This window comes from Schistocerca piceifrons, chromosome 8 (genome assembly GCF_021461385.2).
Source record: "Schistocerca piceifrons isolate TAMUIC-IGC-003096 chromosome 8, iqSchPice1.1, whole genome shotgun sequence".
NCBI classification, from domain to species: domain Eukaryota; kingdom Metazoa; phylum Arthropoda; class Insecta; order Orthoptera; family Acrididae; genus Schistocerca; species Schistocerca piceifrons.
In genome coordinates this window covers 276,225,372-276,248,186 of record NC_060145.1, presented here as the reverse complement: position 1 = coordinate 276,248,186, position 22,815 = coordinate 276,225,372, and the positions used below count along the sequence as shown (strand labels likewise).

At 40.6% G+C, this 22,815-nt stretch overlaps 1 protein-coding gene and 1 non-coding gene across 5 annotated transcripts in view; both read right to left on the bottom strand.

The window, feature by feature from the left end:
- Positions 1 to 22,815, bottom strand: part of LOC124712001 (guided entry of tail-anchored proteins factor 1-like) — a 123,808-nt gene that overhangs the window by 81,213 nt on the left and 19,780 nt on the right. The gene's annotated exons all lie outside the window — the stretch shown is intronic.
- Trnar-gcg lies at positions 5,604 to 5,678 on the bottom strand. Its single transcript has one exon. It is a non-coding gene; the product is annotated as a tRNA-Arg (tRNA).

Sequence of the window (22,815 nt, the reverse complement as noted above, 5' to 3'; positions counted from 1 at the left end):
ATCTACCAACATCAATCCATCCTACACAAGGTGCACCCCTTCGTCGACCCCTCTTATCACCTTGACCCTGTCAGCTGACCACTTCAATTTAGCACTTCCTCCAAAAATCCTTCCCAACACCCCAAAAAACCCAAAACACTGATGTTAACCTTTCCACCAAAAACCTTAGTCCCATAGAAGTTTCAGTTCAATCCAAAGGCCTCAACTTCAACTCTATGCCCAATTTTAACCTTGTTGGACTTAGCAAAGACCTACTCTCCTCCCAATCCCAACAGTGCAAACATTTCTTTGCCACCAAAATCAACCTAATTCCAACTTTGAACCTTGCCTCTCCCAATTCATACCACCAGCTAACCATGACCTGCCTCCCCTCCCACATAACGACCCCTTGGTCACCATCCAGGACTTCCTTACTTCCAACTTCACCTCACCGCCCTTCCCCAGGTCCCTTCCTAACAATGTTAATCTTTCAGCAGAAGAAAGGAAAACCACACACAACCTTTAAAAAAATGCTGACCTAATCATCCTGCCAGCAGACAAAGGTTCCATCACTGTCATGATGAGTCGCAGTGACTACCTGACAGATGGCCTCTGCCAATTGTCCAACTGCCCCACTTTCAACCTATGCCATAACGATCTCATCTTAGAAGTCCAACATAGCCTCAAATCCCTACTGAAATCCACAGGCCCTTCCCAGAACCACTCCCCTGAGCCCATATCCCTTCTCACTCCTACAACATCCTGCATACCCACCTTCTACCTGCTAACCAAAGTCCACAATCCTGGAGGCCCCATAGTTGTTGGCTATCACAGTATCGCCAAAAGAATTTCCACTCTTGTCAACCGTTACCACTAACCAGTTACCCAAAACCTAGCCTCCCACATCAAAGACACTAACCACTTCTGTCACCGTCTTTCCACCATCCCCAGCCCTTAACCTCCTGGGCCCTGCTCATCACTGTTGGTGCCACCTTCCAATACACCAACACCTCTCATGCTCATGGTCTTGATGCTATCAAACACTATCTCTCACAACATCCTTCAGACTAAAAACCCACCATCTCATTCCTTATAGACATTGCCAACTATATCCTTAGCCACAACACAACTACATTTAAGGGAAGGTATGCAAACATATACGCAAATAGCCATGGACCCCTGGATGACACCTTCTTATGCCAACCTGTCTATGGATCATCTAGAGGAAACCTTCCTAGCTTCCCAACTGCTAGTCTGGTTCAGATTCACTGATGATACCTTCATGATCTGGACTCAGGGCCACAACATGATCTGGACTCAGGACCCGGACATACTACACAAATTGATTCACAACCTCAACACCTTTTCTCCCATCCACTTTAATCATCCTTCTCTACCAAATGCATCACCTTCCTGGACTCTCAGTTCCACATTTCTGATGGAGCCATCCACACCATTGTGCACATTAAACCCACCAACAGTGCCTGCATTTTGACAGCTGTCAACCTTTCCACACCAAAAAATCCCACCCATATAGCCTTGACACTTGTGGACAACATATCTGCAGTGACAAGAACACCATTGGCCATTGTGCTTAAGGCATAATGAAGGCCCTCACACACCTGTAATATTCCCCAAACCTAGTCCACAAACAGATTTCCCATGCAATATCCTCACATACCTCCAATCCTCAAACCACCTTCAAGAATCAGCTTCAAAAGAGTGCCCCCTTCGTCACACGATATAACCCTGTATCATAGTCCAGTCCTGTGCCACTCCTACTCCCAACCCATTGCCTCATGGATCACATCCCTGTGGCAGACTGAGGTGCCAGACCAGTACACTCCACCCACCCAGCACCTCTTCCTCCAGTTCTGTCAAGGGCCTACCCTACCCCATCAGAGGCTGGGCCACACATGAAAGCAGCCATGACATATACAGACTCTGCTGCAAACACCGCACAGTTTTTTACGTTGGTATGATTACCAACCAGCTGTGCACCAAATTGAATAGCCACTGCCAAACTGTTGCCAAGAACAAAGTTGACCACATGGTGGCATAACATGCTCAGTTCCAATGGCTGCTTCATAACCCATGTGGACTTGATGTTTCCTTCCACCTCTAGCTTCTCTGAACTATGCAGATGAGAGTTATTCTTCACATCTAGACATAGACGTAAATCTACATCTACATCTAAATCTATAAGATTCCTCTGGAATTCACAATTAAGTGCCTGTCAGAGGGTTCACTGAATCACCTTCAAGCTATTTCTCTACATCTCCACCCTCGAAAAGTATGCGGGAAAAACAAACACTTAAATCTTTCTGTGCGAGTTCTGATTTCTCTTATTTTATTACAGTGATCATTTCCCTTTATGTACGTGAGTGACAACAAAACACTTTCACTCTCTGAGGAGAAAGTTAGTATTGAAATTTCATGAGGAGATCCTGCCACAATGAAGAACACCTTTGTTTTAATGACTGGCATCCCTATTTGCATATCATATCTATATCTACATCTACATTTATACTCTGCAAACCATTGTGAAGTGCATGTCAGAGGGAATGCTCCATTGTACTGGTTATTAGGATTTCTTACCATTCCATTTACGTATGGAGTGTAGGAAGAATGATTGTCTGAATGTCTCTGTGTGTGCAGTAATTATTCTAGTCTTGTCCCTATGTGTGCAATATGTATGATGTTATAGTATACTCCTGGGGTCATCATATACAGCCAGTTCTTGAAACTTCTTGGGACATTTTACATCTATCTTCAAAAGTCCGCCAGTTCAGTTCTTTCAGCATGTCAGTGATACTCTCCCATGGGGTCAAACAAACCTGTGACCATTTGTGCTACCCTCCTCTGTATATGTTCAATATCCCTGTTAGTACTATTTGGTACAGGTCCCACATACTTGAGCAGTATTCTAGAACAGGTCACACAAGCAGTTAGTAACCAATCTCCTTTGTAGACTGACTGCACTTCCCCAGTATTCTACCAATACACCAAAGTCTACCACCCACTGTACCCACAACTGGGCCTATGTGATCATTCCATTTTATATCCCCACAGAGTGTTACACTCAAGTATTCATAATAAGAGTTGGGCAATTCCAGCAGTGACTCAGTAATATTATAGCCACTTTGTGAAGTGCACAATTTTACATTTTTGAACATTTAAAGCAAGTTGCCAATATTTGCACCACTATGAAATCTTATCAAGATCTGACTGACTATTTATGCAGCTTCTTTCAGACAGTACTTCATTATAGATAACTGCTCTCATCTGCAAAAAGTCTGAGGTTACTATTAATATTGTCTACACAGTCATTGATATGCAACATGAACAGCAAGGGTCCCAACACATTTGTCTGGGGCACATCCAAAGTTACTTCTACATATGACAATGATGCTCCAGCTTATATAACATGCTGCATACTCCCTACCAAAAAGTCCTCAATCCACTCACATATTTCACTTGATACTCCATATGGCACTCCCTCCTCTGTTTCACAACAATACAAAATGCGCTGCCCTTTTTTGAACTTTTTCAATGTCCTCCATCAATCCTAATTGATGCAGATCCAACACCACACTGCAGTACTACAAAGAGGGTGGCCAGGTGTATGTAAGCTGTCTCTTTAGTAATCCTGTTGTCTTTTCTAAGTGGTCTGTCAATAAATTGCAGCCTTTGATTTGCTTTTCTCAAAACATTACCATGTGATCATTCCAGTTTAAGTTACCTGTAATTATAACCCCTAAGTATTTAATTGAACTGACAGCCTTTAGATATGTGTCATTTATCGTGTAACCAAAATTTAGTGGATTCCTTCTGGTACTCATGTGGATAATTTCACACTTTTCATTATTTAGAGCCAAATGTCACTTTTTGCACCATACAGATATCTTGTCTAAATCAGTTTGCAGTAGGTTTTGATCATCTGATGACTTCACAAGATGGTAAATGACAGCATCATCTGCAGACAATCTAAGTGGACTGCTCAGATTGTCTTCTACATTGTTAATGTGGGTCTATAACACTTCCTTGGGAATGCCAGACATAACTTTTGTTTTACTCTATACTTTCCATCATTTACTAAGAACTGTGAACTTTATGACAGGAAATGAAGAATCCAATCATACAACTGAGACAATACTCCATAAGCACCCAATTTTCACTTGTGAGGAATGGTGTCAAAAGTCTTCTGCAAATATGGAATCAATTTGATGACCCCTGCAATAGCACTCATTACTTCATAAGAATGATATTTCCTGAAACTGTGTTGGCTGCTTGTCAATAAAACCTTTTCTTCGAGGTAATTCATAATGTTCGAGCACACTGTATGTTCCAAAACCTACTGTAAATTGACGTTAGCAATATGGGTATGTAATTCAGCAAATTACTCCTACTTCCTTCTTTGGGTATTGGTGTGACTTATGCAATTTTGCAGGCTTTAGGTATGGATCTGTCAACAGGTGAGCTGCTGTATGTGGTTGCTAAGTATGAAGCTATTGTATCAGCATACTTTGAAAGGAACATGACTGGTATACAATCTGGATTAGTGGATTTTCTGCCAGGTTTCGAGACACAGTTTTATTGTGGAAACTGTTAAAAGCATCTCGCACTGAAATTAAAGCTAAATTTCTAGCTTCTGTAAACTTCGTCGATTTTGAGGGTTTTCTGTTCTTTTCAGTTTTACAAACTTTTTTGTTGCTTCTGTAACAGTGTTCTGATCCGTTTTGTGTACCATGGGAGATCAGTACCGCCTCTTCTTAACTTGTTTGATATTTATCTCTCAATTACTGTTGATACTATTTATCTGAATTTAAACTATGTCTGGTCTATGTTTACATAGTCAGACTAGAAGGAGTGGAGACTGTCTCTTAGGAAGGCATCATGTAAATTTTTATCTGCTTTTTTAAACTGGTGAATTTTGCATTTATTTTTGATGAGTTTGGATGTTAAGGCAATCAGTCTTGCTACAACAACCTTGTGGTCATTAATCCCTGTATCCATCATGATATTCCCTATTTGCTCAGCATTATTTGCTGCTAATATGTCAAGTAAATTTTCACAGACACTTATATTTAGAGTGGGCTCCTGAACTAATAGATCAAAATAATTTTCTGAGTACACATTCATTATGATTTTGGACAATGTTTTATGCCTACCACCAACATTAAATTTATATTTTTGCCAACGTATTGTGGGTAGCTTATGGTCACCACCAACTATAGTTGGGTGAGTGGCATATCTATCTGAATTGGGACTCAAGTGTTTTTGGAAATGTTCAGCAGGTGTATCACCTGAGGCAGGAGGAAGGGGGCGAGGGGGTCAGCAAAAGGAATCAGTTATTAATTTTTTCTGATTGTCAAGTATAATCTCCACCCATACTAACTCACAGAAACTATCTACTTCAATTTCATTGCAAGGTAAACTACTTCTGACAACAATAAATACTTCACCACTATGGTGAGGTCATCTGTAGACTTCAGCTGACCTTATTTCCACCTTTAGCCAGCTTTCCATAAGTACAACAAGTTGAGCTTCAGTGCTTTCTAGAATGAGATTTTCACTCTGCAGCAGAGTGTGCGCTGATATGAAACTTCCTGGCAGATGGTGTCATGCCGGACCGAGATTCGAACTCGGGACCTTTGCTTTTCGCGGGCAAGTGCTCTACCGACTGAGCTACCCAAGCACGACTCACGCCCCGTCCTCACAGCTTTACTTTCACCAGTAAATCGTATCCTACCTTCCAAACTTTACAGAAGCTCTGCTGCGAACCTTGCAGGACTAGCACTCCTGAAAGAAAGGAGTTCGAGTCTCGGTCCGGCACACAGTTTTAATCTGCCAGTAAGTTTCATTTCAGTGCTTTCTATTGGCACCTGGAGCTCCAGTTATTTTCCAACACAGCTACAACCATTCAGAACTACAATACCCGTTGTGCCCAGGTCTAGCTTTTGCTGCACCCTTTTAGAATGATGCCCTTTCTGTATTTTCCCGAGACCTTCTGGCATAATAACCTGCCCAGTCCCCTCCACACAGCACCCCCCTACCCATCCAGCCGCTTGCTGTGTGTAGTGGACCCCTGATCTATTAAGCAGAATTCTCACAACACATCCTCCATTCCTGTAGTCATCCTGAGCAAACTCTGTCCCCGCACACTCGATCCAACAGTTTACCCTTCCTCCTTCCTGTCACCCCCACTCAATTCAAGCCCCCCCCCCCCCCCACTGTCTTCACTGTGCATTCCTCACTGGCCTCTTCAATCGTTGATTACATGCGTAGCTTATAACTCTCCAGCCCTCCCTGCTGCACTCCTAGCCAGCAAACCATTGCTTCCTTTCAAGCTGCTATCCAACCACCCGCAGTCCCTCTCCCAGCATCCTGCCTCCCTCTTCCTCTCCCCCTACCAACCCCACTTGGCACAACCGATACCACAACCAATCCATATCCTGAGGAACAAAGCATTGGCACTGTTAGTCCAGCCAGCACCATGTGGGGCAGAGCGGAGAGTGTGTGTGTGTGTGTGTGTGTGTGTGTGTGTGTGTGTGTGTGTGTGTGTGTGTGTGTTTACTCTAATTTGCCAAAGGATAACTCTGAAAGGCAGAAAATTTTCCTCCTTTTGAGTGTGTCTATCAACAACTCAATGCTTCTGCTTTTCAATGAGTGGTCTCCTTTAATTCATGAGTTCTAAAAGAACTTTTCTACAGCATTAATATTTGTATTTTCCAAAATACTTTTATTCTGAGGGTTCTTGTTTAGTTATCCTATTTCTGTTTCTTTAAATACATTTTGTGCATGCTATGGCATTCTTTATGGTGTTATCTAACTGACAAAAATGTGAAACTGAATAATAATTTCATAAGCAAAGTAAAAGTAGAACATAATCTACAGTGACAAAGCAACATTTTGGATGATAACAACTGGGTCACTAAGTTGCATGTAGACCTCTTGGAATCCAGTTTAATTTACGTTACATGTCTCACTTTCCAAAAGACGTATTTTATCACAAAGGTGTGTCTTTTATTATAGGGGTGTCTATTGCCTTAGAAGTTAAAACTGCAGTCACTGGACTTGTCAGTTCATAGAAAGCTTTTGGCAATGTTGAATGGAAAATTCTCTCAATATAGCAAAGATAATACACAGTGAGCATGTTTATCTACAACTTGTACAGAAGCACACTGCAGTTATAAGAATCAATGGATATGAAAGGGAAGCAGTAGCTCACAGATTCACAGATTGCTGAGGTTCTGCAAAGATTAACGGGCTTGTAGGGAACAGACTAGCAAGGACATATGCATCAAACCAGTCTTCAGACTAAATACTATAACATCATCATAACATCTAGCAAGCAATATCTTTATATTATGTAAAGTGTGAATCATTTTCATTACTATCATTCATACATCCTCACAAGCAAATGGGTTAGGGCCCAGTTTCCTAAGTGGGATGAAATACAGGGTGTCCTATGAGGAATTGTTCAAGGATATAACAGGAACGATCATTCGAAGCAAAAAATTTGATATGGAAATATGCCTGTCATGAATGGTTTCCAAGTAGAACACTTTTATTGTAGTACACTGTGATTTATTTTCTGTATTATTCAAACATTCCAAGGTTTATAAATGTAAAAGAGTTAGTAAACATTACAACATGCATTTTAAAAAGTACCAATTGAAAAATACATATTCTAACACTTTCAGCTCTGGGCATTATTGTATATGCCACATTACAATAAGTGTTTGAATATTCCGCTGTGAACTTCAATGCATTTGTGTGCTTGAGAAAAGTGTTGGTTGTCTTTTTAGCTCTGCATGTTCCCTAATGAGGGTAGCACAGTGTCCATGAAGTGACCAAGCAGTTCATCCAGCTTATTCACCTTTCGCTTGTACGCTTCAGATTTCATCCAACTCTAATCTAATGGCATAAGATCTGGCAATCGTGGTGGCCAGTTAATTGTACTAAAATGACAAGTCCACCAAATAGGGTAAATGCAGTTGAGATATTCCCTCAAACGTCTCATAAAATGTGGAGTGGGCCTCATCATGCTGAAAGTACATTTCAATCCACGTGACCAAAGGAACATCCTCAAGGTATTCAACAAATGAATTTTCCAAAAACAGCAAGTAACTCTGTTACATCATTCACTCTTCTAAAACGAATGGACTTAAAAAAAGAGGGACAATTATTTAAATGCATGAAAAGAAACGTAAAATAGTTAAAACTTCGGTGTCCACACACTTTATTCACCACGTAAACGTCACTACAGATATTCGGACTTAGCTTATGGCACGTTCAATATGCTTGCAATCATTGACAATGATGTGGCACAGTCGAACAGTGAAATTCTGCACGTCTTGCTGAAATGTCGGAACATCGATGCTGTCGATAACCTCCTGAACGGCTGTTTTAAGCTCAGCAATAGGTTTGGGGTTCTTGATGTACACCATGTCTGTAATATAGCCCCACAAAAAGTAGTTGCAAGTGTTCAGATCCAGAGAATATGGTGGCAAATCAAGGCCCATGCCAGTGGCCTCTGGGTATCCCAGAGCCAGAATGTGGTCCCCAGAGTGCTCCCCCAGAACATCAAATCTCTCTTGCTTTGATGGGTCAAGTTCTGTCTTACATGAACCACATTTTGTCAAACTCACAGAAATCATCTTCCAAAACCTTCAGGTACTATTCAGTAGTTATTGTGGCATCAAGGAATATCACATTAATTATTCCGTGACTGGACACTGCACATCACACAGTCACCCATTAAGAGTGAAGAAACTTCTCAATCATGAAATGCAGATTCTCAGTACCCCAAAAATGCCAATTTCGCTTATTGACAAACCCATTCAAATGAAAGTGGGCTTCATCACTAAACCAAACCATACATGAGCATACTAATTTCCATCATGCCCCACAGCCAACTGTGCAGTTTGAATGTCCTAACACAAACTATTTGGAAGTTATGACAATTTTATTTCATATAGCTCAATAATTGTCACCTGCATCAACAAGTCACCTATCATGCCACAACAAACACTGATCAAAAACTGAACTAGGTAAATGGTTTCAAATGTAGCATGTGGTTTTCCTGTGACCATCTTTGATTATTATGTGTGTTGTTGATTCTATTCCATGTAAACATGACTCCATTAGTGAACAGTATTAATGGAAGTAAATGACGACTGTCATTTAACCAGCAACATAATTGAAGTTGTGAGGCACTGTCAGCAGTGTGAAGATTATGACATAATTTCGGCATACATGTGTTCGTGATACATTGATATGTGCAGAAAGTCTGTGTGTGTTGGTAGTAGAACTAAGCTGCACCATTTCCACAACATGTTGCTGTTCTTACACTTTGCTGTTGAACTATGCATGTCAGAAGAAATATGGGAACTTGGAAAAAAACTTTTCATGCAATGTGCTGGAAACTCTGGTATGGTAAACACCCTACAATCAGGAATTCGAAAGCACTAACGGTATTCTTCGACAGCAGTAGGAGCACAACCAGCACAAAACCCAAACATACACCATATAAGCATATTCTCCATTAGTGCAGACACGTGGCATTTCATCCAGCACATGTACAAACACTCTTAACCGATGCTTTTCTCTGATGCACTCTCAAGTTCCTTGTATTAATTCATTCACAATACACCATGAACAATTGCACATTAAACAGGCTAGTTTAATGGCAGAAAAACATCCTGAGTAAAGAGACTGGGCTAGAATAAAACATTAAAGATGTTGGGTGTGAAACACACATATGTGTGCACCACTAGCCCAAACACAAATGTTTGTTAAATGTGTTCAACAGGGAGAAAAGTATTTAAACCGACAAACTCTGGGAGGTTGTAGGGGACATCAAAACAAATATTTTTCCCTAATGTCATTTTTTACCTATGAGGAGTATTTAAACCAGTAGAGGAAGATTTCTCTGGCGGCAAATTAATTAAACCAACAAACACTTTTCCATTTTTTTATGAACAAGAGACAACACATTAACACAAACCAATTTCAATTACAGAACATTTTCAAAAATGCCTCCATTGACATGTAAACAAAGGTTACACCGTCAGATCATGTTCTGTCTGACACAGGCAGAAACCCCAGGAGTATCCTGAATTGTTCCTGCTGCTACTACTATCCAGGCAACCAGATCCTCTTCTGATGCAACAGGAGTTGCATAAACAGGGTTGTGCATCTCTCCCCACACAAAAAAATCCAGAGGGGACATATCTGGGAATCGAGCAGGCCATGGTACAGGACCACCTCTGCCAATCCACGTTTCTGGGAACCGTTGGTCCAAGAATTGACGCACACGATGACTGAAATGTGCCAGCGCCCCATCATGTTGGAATAACATGCATTGTCTTGTAGGGAGCGGGACGTCTTCCAGCAATTCCGGCAACGCTCTGGCGAGAAAATTGTAATAGTGCTTGCTATTTAATGGCCTAGGCAGCAGATACTGTCCAATTAAACAGTCCCCAACAGCACCGACCACACATTAATGAAGAACCGCAGTTGATGAGCGCTAGTAACTGTGGCATGTGTGGTGGTGGTGGTTCACGTTTAACGTCCTGTCGACAGCGAGGTCATTAGAGACGGAGTGCAAGCTCGGGTTAGGGAAGGATTGGGAAGGAAATGCCATGCCCTTTCAAAGGAACCATCCCGGCATTTGCCTGAAACAATTTAGGGAAATCACGGAAAACCTAAATCAGGATGGCTGGAGACGGGATTGAACCGTCGTCCTCCCGAATGCGAGTCCAGTGTGCTAACCACTGCGCCACCTCGCTCGGTGTGTGGCATGTGTGTTATCCTCACTCCATATATGCGAATTGTGCATGTCAAAGACTCCATCATGCCCGAACGTTGCTTCATTGGTAAACAACACAGAGGATGGAAATGTAGGATGCATTTCACACTGTCCCACGTACCACTGCGAAATCAGTGCTCTGGGTGGATAATCAACTGGTTCCAGGTTGTGAACACACTGCAGGTGAAATGGACGTGACAGTTGCACTCGAAGGACTGTTCTTACATTCGTCTGATAAGTCCCCATGTTACGTGCAATTGCACAAGTGCTGATTGAAGGATCCCACTTCACATGCTACAAGATAGCTTCCTCAAATTGCAGCGTTCTCACCGTGCGACGGCGTCCCTATCCAGGTAATCTGCTAAATGACCCAGTCTCATGCAGATGTTGGTACACAGTAGCAAAGGTCGTATGATGTGAGATACGGCGATTAGGATATTGTTGTTGATAAACCTGCTGTGCAGCTCGTCCGTTGTGGTGCGCTACGTAATACGCACCAACCATATCAGTGTACTCACTCCAGGTGTATCACTCCATTAGTAAACAGAGACAATGCACTACTACACTAGTGGACAGCAGTTGCCTACAACTGAAGAGCATAATATGCCCTCTAACAACTGAAGAGCGTAACACGGCTTCCACCGGTTTAAATAATCCTCATAGGAAAAATGACATTAGGGAAAAATATTTGTTTTTATGTCCCCTACAACCTTCCAGAGTTTGTCGGGTTAAATACTTTTCACCCTGTATATCTGGGAAACCTTTGGAATAGGACACATGTCCGTATGAAGTATTTGCTTCTATATCTTGCAAGGGTTCTATCCTTCTTGAAGCAATCTTCTTAATTGTTTTGGAGGAACCTCACCTTCCACCAGACTGTTCCTATTAAATTACACAGCAACAGATGATGGTAGGTTCACAAACAGGATTTATTATCCCAATTACAAATTGGTTTAATTTCTGATCGGCAGTAACTTCATACAATCGACAAACAACAAGAACAGACTCTCATTATGGTTCTGGGTCAAATTCAGTTCTCCCCAGTTACCAAGTCCCACGATCACAGTACTTCACACTGGATAGAGCTATGCATACTCTAGAGCCCCTGCCTGCTCTGATGTCATGAGCAGCCATCTGGTGCCTCCAGAATATCTCCAAAACAAATCACCATACCAAACTGAACAGGACATAATTTTTTTCATCTATAACTGTTATTACTTAAACATAGTCTTCTGTGGTTCAACACTCAGCCTTATATATATATTTCTATGAACACCACAACACAAACAATTTTGAAATCTCAATTGAGTAGTAAGGGTGCATATCACCAACACCCGTTCACCACCATGTGAATTTGCACCCTTACAATCTACATCATGATCCATATTTCACAAGCTACGAGTGAAGGCTACCCTGTACCACTACCAGTCGTTACATTACCTGCTCCATTCACAGATGGAGCGAGGGAAAAATGACTGTCTTTGTGCCTCCGTAAGAGTCCTAAATTCTCGTATCTTATCTTCATGGTCTTTAAACAGCAGTAGGATCATTCTGCAGTCAGCTTCAAATCCAGGTTCTCTTCATTTTCTCAGTAGTGTTCCGTGAAAAGAATGTTACCTTCCCTCCATGGATTACCATTTCAGTTCCTGAAGCATCTCCATCTCCAGAACATTTCATATTGTTCGAACGTACTGGTAACAAATCTACGGACCGTCTCTACATTGCTTCAGTGTCTCCCTTTAACTAGTTCTGGTGTGAATCACAAACACTATAACATTAGTCAAGAATAGGTCACACTAGCAAACTATGTGTGGTTTCCTTTACAGATGAATCACATTTTCTTAGAATTCTCCCAATAAGCCAAAGTTGATCATTTGCCTTTCCTACTACAAGCCTCACATTCCCATTCTATTTCATATCAGTCTGCAACATTACACCCAGATATTTAAACAATGCAACTGTCTCAAGCAGAATACTACTAACGCTCTATCTGACAATTAAGAGTTTGTTTTTCCTACTCAAACACATTAACTTGCATTTTTCTACATTTAAACGTAGCTGCCATTCATTACACCAACTACAAATTTTGTCTAAGCCATTTTGTATCATCCTACCTTCAACATCTTCCCATACCTTGTCCACCAGATTATTTATTTATATAGAAAATAACAGCAGTCCTACCACACTTCTCTGGGGCATGCATAACAATACCATTGTCTCTGATAAACACTCGCCGTCAAGAACAACGTACTGTGTTCCATTACTTAAAAAGTCTTTCAGCCACTCACACACCTGGGAACTTATACTGCAGCTCATACCTTCGTTAACAGTATGCACCTGGGGTACCGTGTCAAACACTTTTTGGAAATCTAGAAATATGGAATCTGCCTGTTGCCCTTCGACAGTTCACAGGATATCATGTGAGAAAAGGGTAAGCTGAGATCCACATAAGCAATGCTTTCTAAAACCATGTTGATTTGTGAACATCACTTTTTGGTCTCAAGGAAATTTATTATATTCAAACTCAGAATATGTTTTGGAATTCTGCAGCAAACCAATGTCAAGAATATTGGTCTGTAATTTTGTGTGTCTGTTCTTTGATCCTCCGTATATAATCCTGCACTTTTTTGCAGTCACTTGGGACTTTGGGCTGGGTGAGAGATTCACAATAAATGCAAGCTAAGTAAGAGGCCAATGCCATAGAGTACTTTTTATAAAACCAAACTGGGATTCCAGCTGGACTTGGTGACTTATTTGTTTCCAACTCTTATGGTTGTTTCTCTACGCCAGTGACACTTATTACCAGGGTTAGCATTTTTGGGTGGGCACTATTTTTCTTATGGTTGATTAAAACTGTTTTTAAATACAACGCAGTGTAACATCTTAATTCTAGTTGTGGAAAGAGGCATTTTTTCACATACATTTTTCTCTTTTTGGGACCTTTATCCTTTTTTCCCCCAAACCATGCCCATAATCCCCTTTTTTTTCTTTTAAGTTTCATTCCAATTTATTCTATAAGGTTTCTAAGCAATATAAAGTATTCAAGTTTCAATTAACATCTCCTCAGGTTGCTGTGTTTGTGCTATGATCGGAAGTGGGAATCATTGTGGATGAAACCGTAGACTCAATGGAAAGATATGTTTTGAGCATTTTAGTTTTCCCCTTAGGAGGAAAGAAAGTAAATGCCTGTAAAGTAATGCAATCAGTTATGGAATCCTGCCCAAAAACTCTGGTCTACTGGTATCGAGTTTGAAAAACTACTTCTTGTGGTTACAGACCACGTTTCATGCACGGTTTCAGCTGTTAACCAATTTAAACCTTTATTTCCTAAGTTGAAGCATGTGACATGCTTGCTTCATCCACTTCACAGGATTTGTGAATCCATAAGGAACAAATATGACATCACAAATCAATTTATCTCTGCCCTGAATAAGATTCTACTGAAAGCTCTGAGTAGTGTTGTTGAGTTGTGTTGTTGCCTACAGGAAAACCACTGGCCTGCCCCTTCCAAATTTCCCGGTCATTACTTGTTGGGGATCTTGGATTGAGTGTACTGCTATGCTGTGTGAGAATTTTGACAAAACTGGAGAGGTTATGCTTTCTTTGGATCCAGCCAATGCAGGTGCAATTTCCAAGGCACAGCAACTTCTATTCCCAGAGAAAATACATAATTTGCATACAGAACTATATTGTGTCCATAGTAACAAGTACCTAACTGCAGCTATTGAATGATTAGAACAACAAGGTCTGCAAAAGGAAAAACAACGTGATATTTCTACTTCCATGAGGGAGATGAAGAAATAGAGAAAGTATATGAGGATATTGCCACCCCCCCATGAACCATGGACCTTGCCATTGGTGGGGAGGCTTGTGTGCCTCAGCGATACAGGTAGCCATACCAAAGGTGCAACCACAATGGAGGGATATCTGTTCAGAGGCTAGACAAATGTGTGGTTAGGAACCAGGTTTTAAACTGTAAGACATTTCCAGGGACAGATGTGGACTCTGACCACAATCTATTGGTTATGAACTGTAGATTAAAACTGAAGAAACTGTAAAAAGGGTAGGAATTTAAGGAGATGGGACCTGGATAAACTGACACAACCAGAGATTGTACAGAGTTTCAGGGAGAGCATTAAGAAATGATTGACAAGAATGAGAGAAAGAAATACAGTAGAAGAAGAATGGGTAGCTTTGAAAGATGAAATAGTGAAGGCAGCAGAGGATCAAGTAGGTAAAAAGACGAGGGCTAATAGAAATTCTTGGGTAACAGAAGAGATATTGAATTTAATTGATGAAAGGAGAAAATACGAAAATGCAGTAAATGAAGCAAGCAAAAGGGAAAACAAATGTCTCAAAAATGAGATCAACAGGAAGTGCAAAATGGCTAAGAAGGGATGGCTAGAGGACAAATGTAAAGATGTAGAAGCGTATATCACTAGGGGTAAGATAGATACTGCCTACATGAAAATTAAAGAGACCTTTGGAGAAGAGACAATCACTTGCATGAATATCAAGAGCTCAGATGGAAACTCAGTTCTAAGCAAAGAAGGGAAGGCAGAAAGGTGGAAGGAGTATATAGAGGGTCTATACAAGGGCAATGTTCCTCAGGACAATATTATGGAAGAGGATGTAGATGAAGATGAAGTGGGAGATATGATACTATGTGAAGAGTTTGACAGAGCACTGAAACATCTACGTCGAAACAAGGCCCCGGGAGTAGACAACATTCCATTAGAGCTACTGATAGCCTTGGGAGAGCCAGCCTTGACAAAACTCTTCCATCTGGTGAGCAAGATGTATGAGACAGGCGAAATACCATCAGACTTCAAGAAGAATATAATAATTCGAATCCCAAAGAAAGCAGGTGTTGACAGATGTGAAAATTACCGAACTATCAGTTTAATAAGCCACAGCTGCAAAATACTAGCATGAATTCTTTACAGACAAATGGAAAAACTGGTAGAAGCCGACCTCGGGGAAGATCAGTTTGGATTCCATAGAAATGTTGGTACACGTGAGGCAATACTGACCCTACGACTGATCTTAGAAAATAGATTAAGGAAAGGCAAACCTATGTTTCTAGAATTTGTAGACTTAGAGAAAGCTTTTGACAATGTTGACTGGAGTACTCTCTTTCAAATTCTGAAGGTGGCAGGGGTAAAATACAGGGAGTGAAAGGTTATTTACAATTTGTACATAAACCAGATGGCAGTTATAAGAGTCCAGGGACATGAAAGGGAAGTAGTGGTTGGGAAGGGAGTAAGATAGGGTTGTAGCCTCTCCCCGATGTTATTCAATCTGTATATTGAGCAAGCAGTAAAGGAAACAAAAGAAAAATTTGGAATTGGAATTAAAATCCATGGAGAAGAAATAAAAACTTTGAGGTTCGCCAATGACATTGTAATTCTGTCAGAGACAGCAAAGGACCTGGAAGAGCAGCTGAACGAAATGGACAGTGTGTTGAAAGGAGGATATACGATGAACATCAACAAAAGCAAAACGAGGATAATGGAACGTAGTCGAATTAAATCAGGTGATGCTGAGAGAATTAGATTAGGAAATGAGACACTTAAAGTAGTGAAGGAGTTTTGCTATTTGGGGACCAAAATAACCTATGATGGTCGAAGTAGAGAAGATATAAAATGTAGACTGGCAATGGCAAGGAAAGCGTTTCTGAAGAAGAGAAATTTGTTAATATCGAGTATAGATTTAAGTGTCAGGAAGTCGTTTCTGAAAGTATTTGTATGGAGTGTAGCCATGTATGGAAAAAAAGTGGACAATAAATAGTTTAGATAAGAAGAGAATAGAAACTTTTGAAATGTGGTGCTACAGAAGAATGCTGAAGATTGGATGGGTAGATCACATAACTAATGAGGAGGTATTGAATAGAATTGGGGAGAAGAGAAATTTGTGGCACAACTTGACCAGCAGAAGGGATCGCTTGGTAGGACATATTCTGAGGCACCAAGGGATCACCAATTTAATACTGGAGGGCAGCCTGGAGGGTAAAAATCATTGAGGGAGACCAAGAGATGAATACACTAAACAGATTCAGAAGGATGTAGGTTGCAGTAGGTACTGGGAGATGAAGAAGCTTGCACAGGATAGAGTAGCATGGAGAGCTGCACCAAACCAGTCTCTGGACTGAAGACCACAACAACAAAACATTAGGATATTGAAAGTGTAATACAGCACATACAGATAGATGAGAACCTAACAATCATGGGGACCTGGAATGCAGTTGTAGGGGAAGGAGTAGAAGAAAGGGTTACTGGAGAATATGGGCTCAAGACACGGAATGAGAGAGGTGAAAGACTAACTGAGTTCTGTAACAAATTTCAGGTAGTAATAGCGAATACACTGTTCAAGAATCACACGAGGAGGAGGTATACTTGGAAAAGGCAGGATGATATGGGAAGAATCTAATCTAAACTAATACAGAAGAATTCATGAAGAAAAGGAAAGAGGCAGACAGGATTTGCAGAAGAAAGAAACGAGAATTAGAGAGGAGATGGATAACGGAGCTAGAAGAAGAGTATAATGATCAAGAAGTAAGAAAATTATACAAGAGAGTTCAGGAACTGAAGAAAGGCTTCCAACCACATACAGTATTCTGCAGAGATAAAGAAGGAAATTTTATAGGAGGAGAAGAACACGTTCTAGACCGATGGGCTGAATATTTCAGTGAGCTGCTGAATGTCACTACAGAAAGAGAAGTTCTGGAAGGAAATGAAACACAGGGTGACTAACCATGGCAGAATGAAAGACCTGTACCTATACCAACAACAGAGAAAGTTAGGAAGGCAATTAAAAGCCTAAGGAATAATAAGGCTCCAGGTAACGACAACATTTCAGCAGTGATGATCAAGGGTGGAGGTGAACATCTAAGAAGATTGGTACATCAGCTGATAGTGGAAATATGGGAAAAGGAAGAGATGGCAGACAAGTGAAACATGGGCATTATATGACCGATTCATAAGGACAAAGCAAACTGTGAAAAAATTTCGTGGTATTGCTTTAGTCAGTGTGGTGTACAAAGTGTTAGCCAAAGTCATTGCTATGAGACTTGCACCAATTACAGAAGAAGTACTCGGAGACTACCAGTGCAGTTTTCGATGGGGCAGATCAACAACTGACCAGATCTTCATTATAAGGCAAATAAAGGAAAAGTGTTATGAATGTAATGTGGATGTACACCAGCTTTTTGTAGACTTTAAACAGGACTATTATAGTGTTAAAAGGAAATAGTTATATGACACCTTAATGGAGATGGAATTCCAAGTAAACTTATCAGATTGGTACAAATGACCCTCACCACCACAAAATGCCAGGTAAAAGTACAAGGAAAACTTTCTAAAGAATTTGAGGTCAACCAAGGGTTAAGACAGGGTGATGTATTATCCACCCTACTCTTCAACATAGTGTTGGAGAAGTGATGCAAAGGTTGGAGATTGATAACCGAGGTGGCACTCTGTTTAACTGTATGCACCAAAATCTAGCTTATGCCGATGATGTGTGTATGCTGTCTAGAAGTTTGAAAGAAATGGAGGAAGGATTTGGCAGACTGGAAAAGGAGGCAGAACAGATGGGATTTAGAGTAAACAACACAAAAACACAGTATCTCTTTGCTTCCAAGAAAAATGCTGTTGTTAAAGAGAAATATATTACATTGAACAGAGGCAATTATGAAAGATGTGAGAAGTTCCAATACCTGGGAGGGCTGGTTACAGAGGAGAGCAGAATAAGAGAAGAAATAAAATCTAGGATTGCTGCAGGAAACGGAGCTTACTGGACCCTGATCACGATCCTTCAGTCATGTAGCCTGGGCAAAAAATCGAGGGAGATTGTCTATGAACAGTCATAAGACCAGTGGTAATGTATGGCTCAGAAACATGGACAATGACTGTAGCAGAAGAAGAGCTCTTGAGAAGATTGGAGAGGAAAAGATGAAGAAAGATTTTTGGAGCTGTGTATGAGGTGGGGCAATGGAGGATAAGGAGAAACAATGAATTGGAAGAGCTGTATAGAAATCCTGAGTTGGTGATTGAAATTAAGTGTAACAGACTGAGATGGCTGGGCCACGTAGAGTGAATGTCGGAGGATCAAGCTGTCAAAAAGGTTTACACAGGAAACCCGTGTGGCAAAAGGAGCAAAGGGAGACCCTGGAAACAATGGCTGGGGGATGTGGAAAATGATTTGAGAAAGATTGGAGTCAGGAGAAGGAGGAAACAAGCAGAAAATCGTGACGATTGGGCTGTGATCATCAGAAAGTCCAAGGCTGGGCTGTAGCGCCAAGGAGTAAGTTAAGTAAGTAAGTAGGTAAGTAAGATATGGGAAGAATTCAGTTAGATTACACCATGGTCAGACAAACCAGATAGTGGATTGTAAGATGTATCCAGGAGCAGATACAGACTCGGATCACGATGTATTAGTCATGAAGAGTAGGCTGAAGTTTAAGAGATTACTCAGGAAGAATCAATGTGCAAAGAACTGTGATACGGAAATACTTAAGGGATGACGAGATACACTTGGAGTTCTCTAAGGCTATAGATACAGCAATAAGGAGCAGCTCAGTGGGCAGTACAGTTGAAGAGGAGTGCACATCTCTAAAAAGGGCAATCACAGAAGTTGGAAAGAAAACCATAGGTACAAAGAAAGTAACTGTGAAGAAACCATGGGTAACAGAAGAAATAGTTCAGCTGTTCAATGAAAGAAGGAAGTACAAAAGTATCTAGGGAAATACAGAAATACAAGTTGCTGAGGAATGGGATAAAAAGGATGTGCAGGGAAGCTGAGATGAAATGGCTGCACGAAAAACGGGAAGAAATTGAAAAATAAATGATCATCGGAAGAACTGACTCAGCGTATGGGAAACTTAAAACAACCTTCGGTGAAATTAAAAGCAGTTTGCATTACAAGTGCAACGGGAATTCCACTGATAAATGCAGAGAAGAGAGCATAGGTGAAGGCCTCTATGAGGGGCAAGATTTGTCTGATGTGATAGAGGAAGAAACAGGAGTCAATTTAGAAGAGATAGGGGGTCCAGAATTACAATAAGAATTTAAGAGAACTTTGGAGGATAGATAAGATCAAATAAGGCAGAAGGGATAGATAACATTCCACCAGAATTTCTAAAATCATTTGGGGAATTGGCAACAAAATGACTACTCGTTTTGGTGTGTAGAATGTATGATTCTGGGGACATACCACCTGACTTTCGGAAAAATATCATCCACACAATCCCAAAGACTGCAAGAACTGACAAGTGTGAGAATTATCACAGAATCAGTCTAACATCTCATGCATCTAAGTTGCTGACAAGAATAATATACAGAAAATGGAAAAGAAAATTGAGGATGTGTTAGATGACAATCAGTTTGGCTTTAGGAAAGGTAAAGGCACTAGAGAGGCAATTCTGGCAGTGTGGTTGACAATGGAAGCAAGACTGAAGAAAAATCAAGACATGTCAATGGGATTTGTCAGCCTGGAAAAAGCGTTCGACAATGTAAAATGGTGCAAGATGTTCGAAATTCTGAGAAAAATGGGGGTAAGCTACAGGGAGAGATTGGTAATATACAATATGTACAGAGCCAAGGGGGGATAATAAGAGGGGATGACCAAGAACGAAGTGCTCAAATTAAAAAGGGTGTAAGACACGGATGTAAACTTTTGCCCCTACTGTTCAGTCTCTACATCAAAGAACCAGCGGTGGAAATGCAAAAAAGGTTCAGAAGTGAAATTAAAATTCAAGGTGAGAGGATATCAATGATACAGTTCACTGGTGACATTGCTATCCTTAGTGAAAGTGAAGATGAACTACATGAATTGCTGAATAGAATGAACGGTCTAATGAATACAGAATATGGACTGTGAATAAATTGAAGAAAGACAAAAGTATGAGCAGTGGCAGAAATGAGAACAGCAAGAAACTTAACATCAGGATTGATGGTCATAAAGTAAATGAAGTTAAGGAATTCTACTATCTAGGCAGCAAAATAATCAGTGATGGATGGAGCAAGGAGGACATCAAAAGCAGACTAGCACTGTCAAAAAAGGCATTCCTGGCTAAGAGAAGTCTACTAGTATCTAACATAAGCATTGTATGGTAGTGAAATATGGACTGCGGGAAAAATGGAAATTTGTAGTAAGGACTAGGGGACCAAACTGCTGAGGTCATCGGTCCCTAGGCTTACACATTAACTAATCTAACTTAACTTAACTTACACCCATGCCAGAGGACGGACTCGAACCTCCGACGGAGGGAGCCATGCGAACCGTGAGAAGACGCCTCAGATTGCGTGGGAGAAAAATGGAACAGAAGATAATTGAAGCATTTGAGGTGTGGTGTTACAGATGAATGTTGAAAATCAGGTGGGTTGATAAGGTAAGGAATGACAAGGTTCTGTGCAGAAATGGAGAAGAAAGGAATATGTGGAAAATGCTGACAAAGAGAAGGGACAGGATCTGTTAAGACATCATGGAATGATTTCCATTGAACTAAAGGGCAAAACTGTAGAGGAAGATAGAGATTGGAATACAGCCAGCAAATAAGTGAGGACATAGGAGCTGCAAGTGCTACTCTGTTTGGCACAGGAGAGTAATTCGTGGTGGGCCACATCAAACCCAACAGAAGACTGATGACTCAAAAGAAAAAGAGGGAGTTGTTATATGGTTTTGCCAAACACAAACTTGAGTCTTGTCTTCAGGAGGCTACAGACTTCGAAGAATTTGCCACATGTGCCATTCTGAGTGAATACAAAGTTCACCCCATTGGTTTCTGTGGATGGCAAAAAAGCTTTAGCATCTACAAAGACATTCTATCTCCTACCAGAAAAAGACTGACTTTTAAAAATGTAGAGATCCTTAATGTACTAAAGTACAACAGCTTCATGTTCTTTCCTTCTTTTGAGGAGTGATAATTTGATGTACTTGCTTGTATTCCAATAAACTAGAATAGAGGAAAGAGAAATCATTGAATTAGTTGATAACTCGCACTTTTTGTACCTTTTTTTACTTTATTTGAGCACCTTTTCCCTTCCTTTTTTCCGTCTGAAATTTGCACCACTAAATTCTAGCCCATCTTTTTACTACGTCATTCATACATGACTCTGTGCAATTATCAAATGACAGTATGTTTGTACAATTCTCCAGTGTGAACGATTTCTTAAACACAGAATTTAAAACTTCAGCTTTTGTTTTGCTCTTAAATACAGAATTTAAAACTTAACTTTGGCTTTTGTTTTACAATCTTCAACTACCACACAAGACCTGTCAATGAGTGACTGGATGAAAGCCATAGATCCACTGAGGGATTTTACATAGGACAACAATTTTTTCGGGTTCTTGGCCAGATCTTTTGCTAAGGTGTGCTGTGGTAGTTATTTTATGCTTCCTGCATAGATCTTTTCACACACACACACACACACACACACATGACTCTCTACTATCTTTTGCCTGTTGTCATTTGCTTGTTCTCTTTTGAACCGAGAATGCAACAGCCTTTGCTTCCTCAGCATTCCCCCCCCCCCCCCCCCCCCCCCCCCGACCACAGTGGGTATTTCCCGTCATTAATCCACTTACTAGGCACATATTTGTCCAGAGCAAGATTTACAATCTATTTAAACTATGCCTATAATTCCTCCAGATCCATAACACAGGAATTAAATGATTGCAGTTCACTGTCTAAGTGAGATGCTAACAACTGCTTATCTTCTCTTTCTATCAAAACACCATCCTAGACTTCTTGGCAGATTTATTGATTTTCATAACCATAGTCACGCTCACTAATCCCCATCTATATAATGATGCCATTCATACGGTCCAGCCTGTTCATGGCTACAAGGTCTAAGGTATGTCCACTAAATATGGGCTGACGAACTAGCTGCTTCAAATGTGTGTTCCTGTCATATCCCTGAATATTGACCATTCCTCCTAGAACATCCTGTAAGAGTTCCTTGACAAAGTCTTCTGACTGACATCCCATAATAATGTATGCTAAGAAAGTTTTCTAACAAACA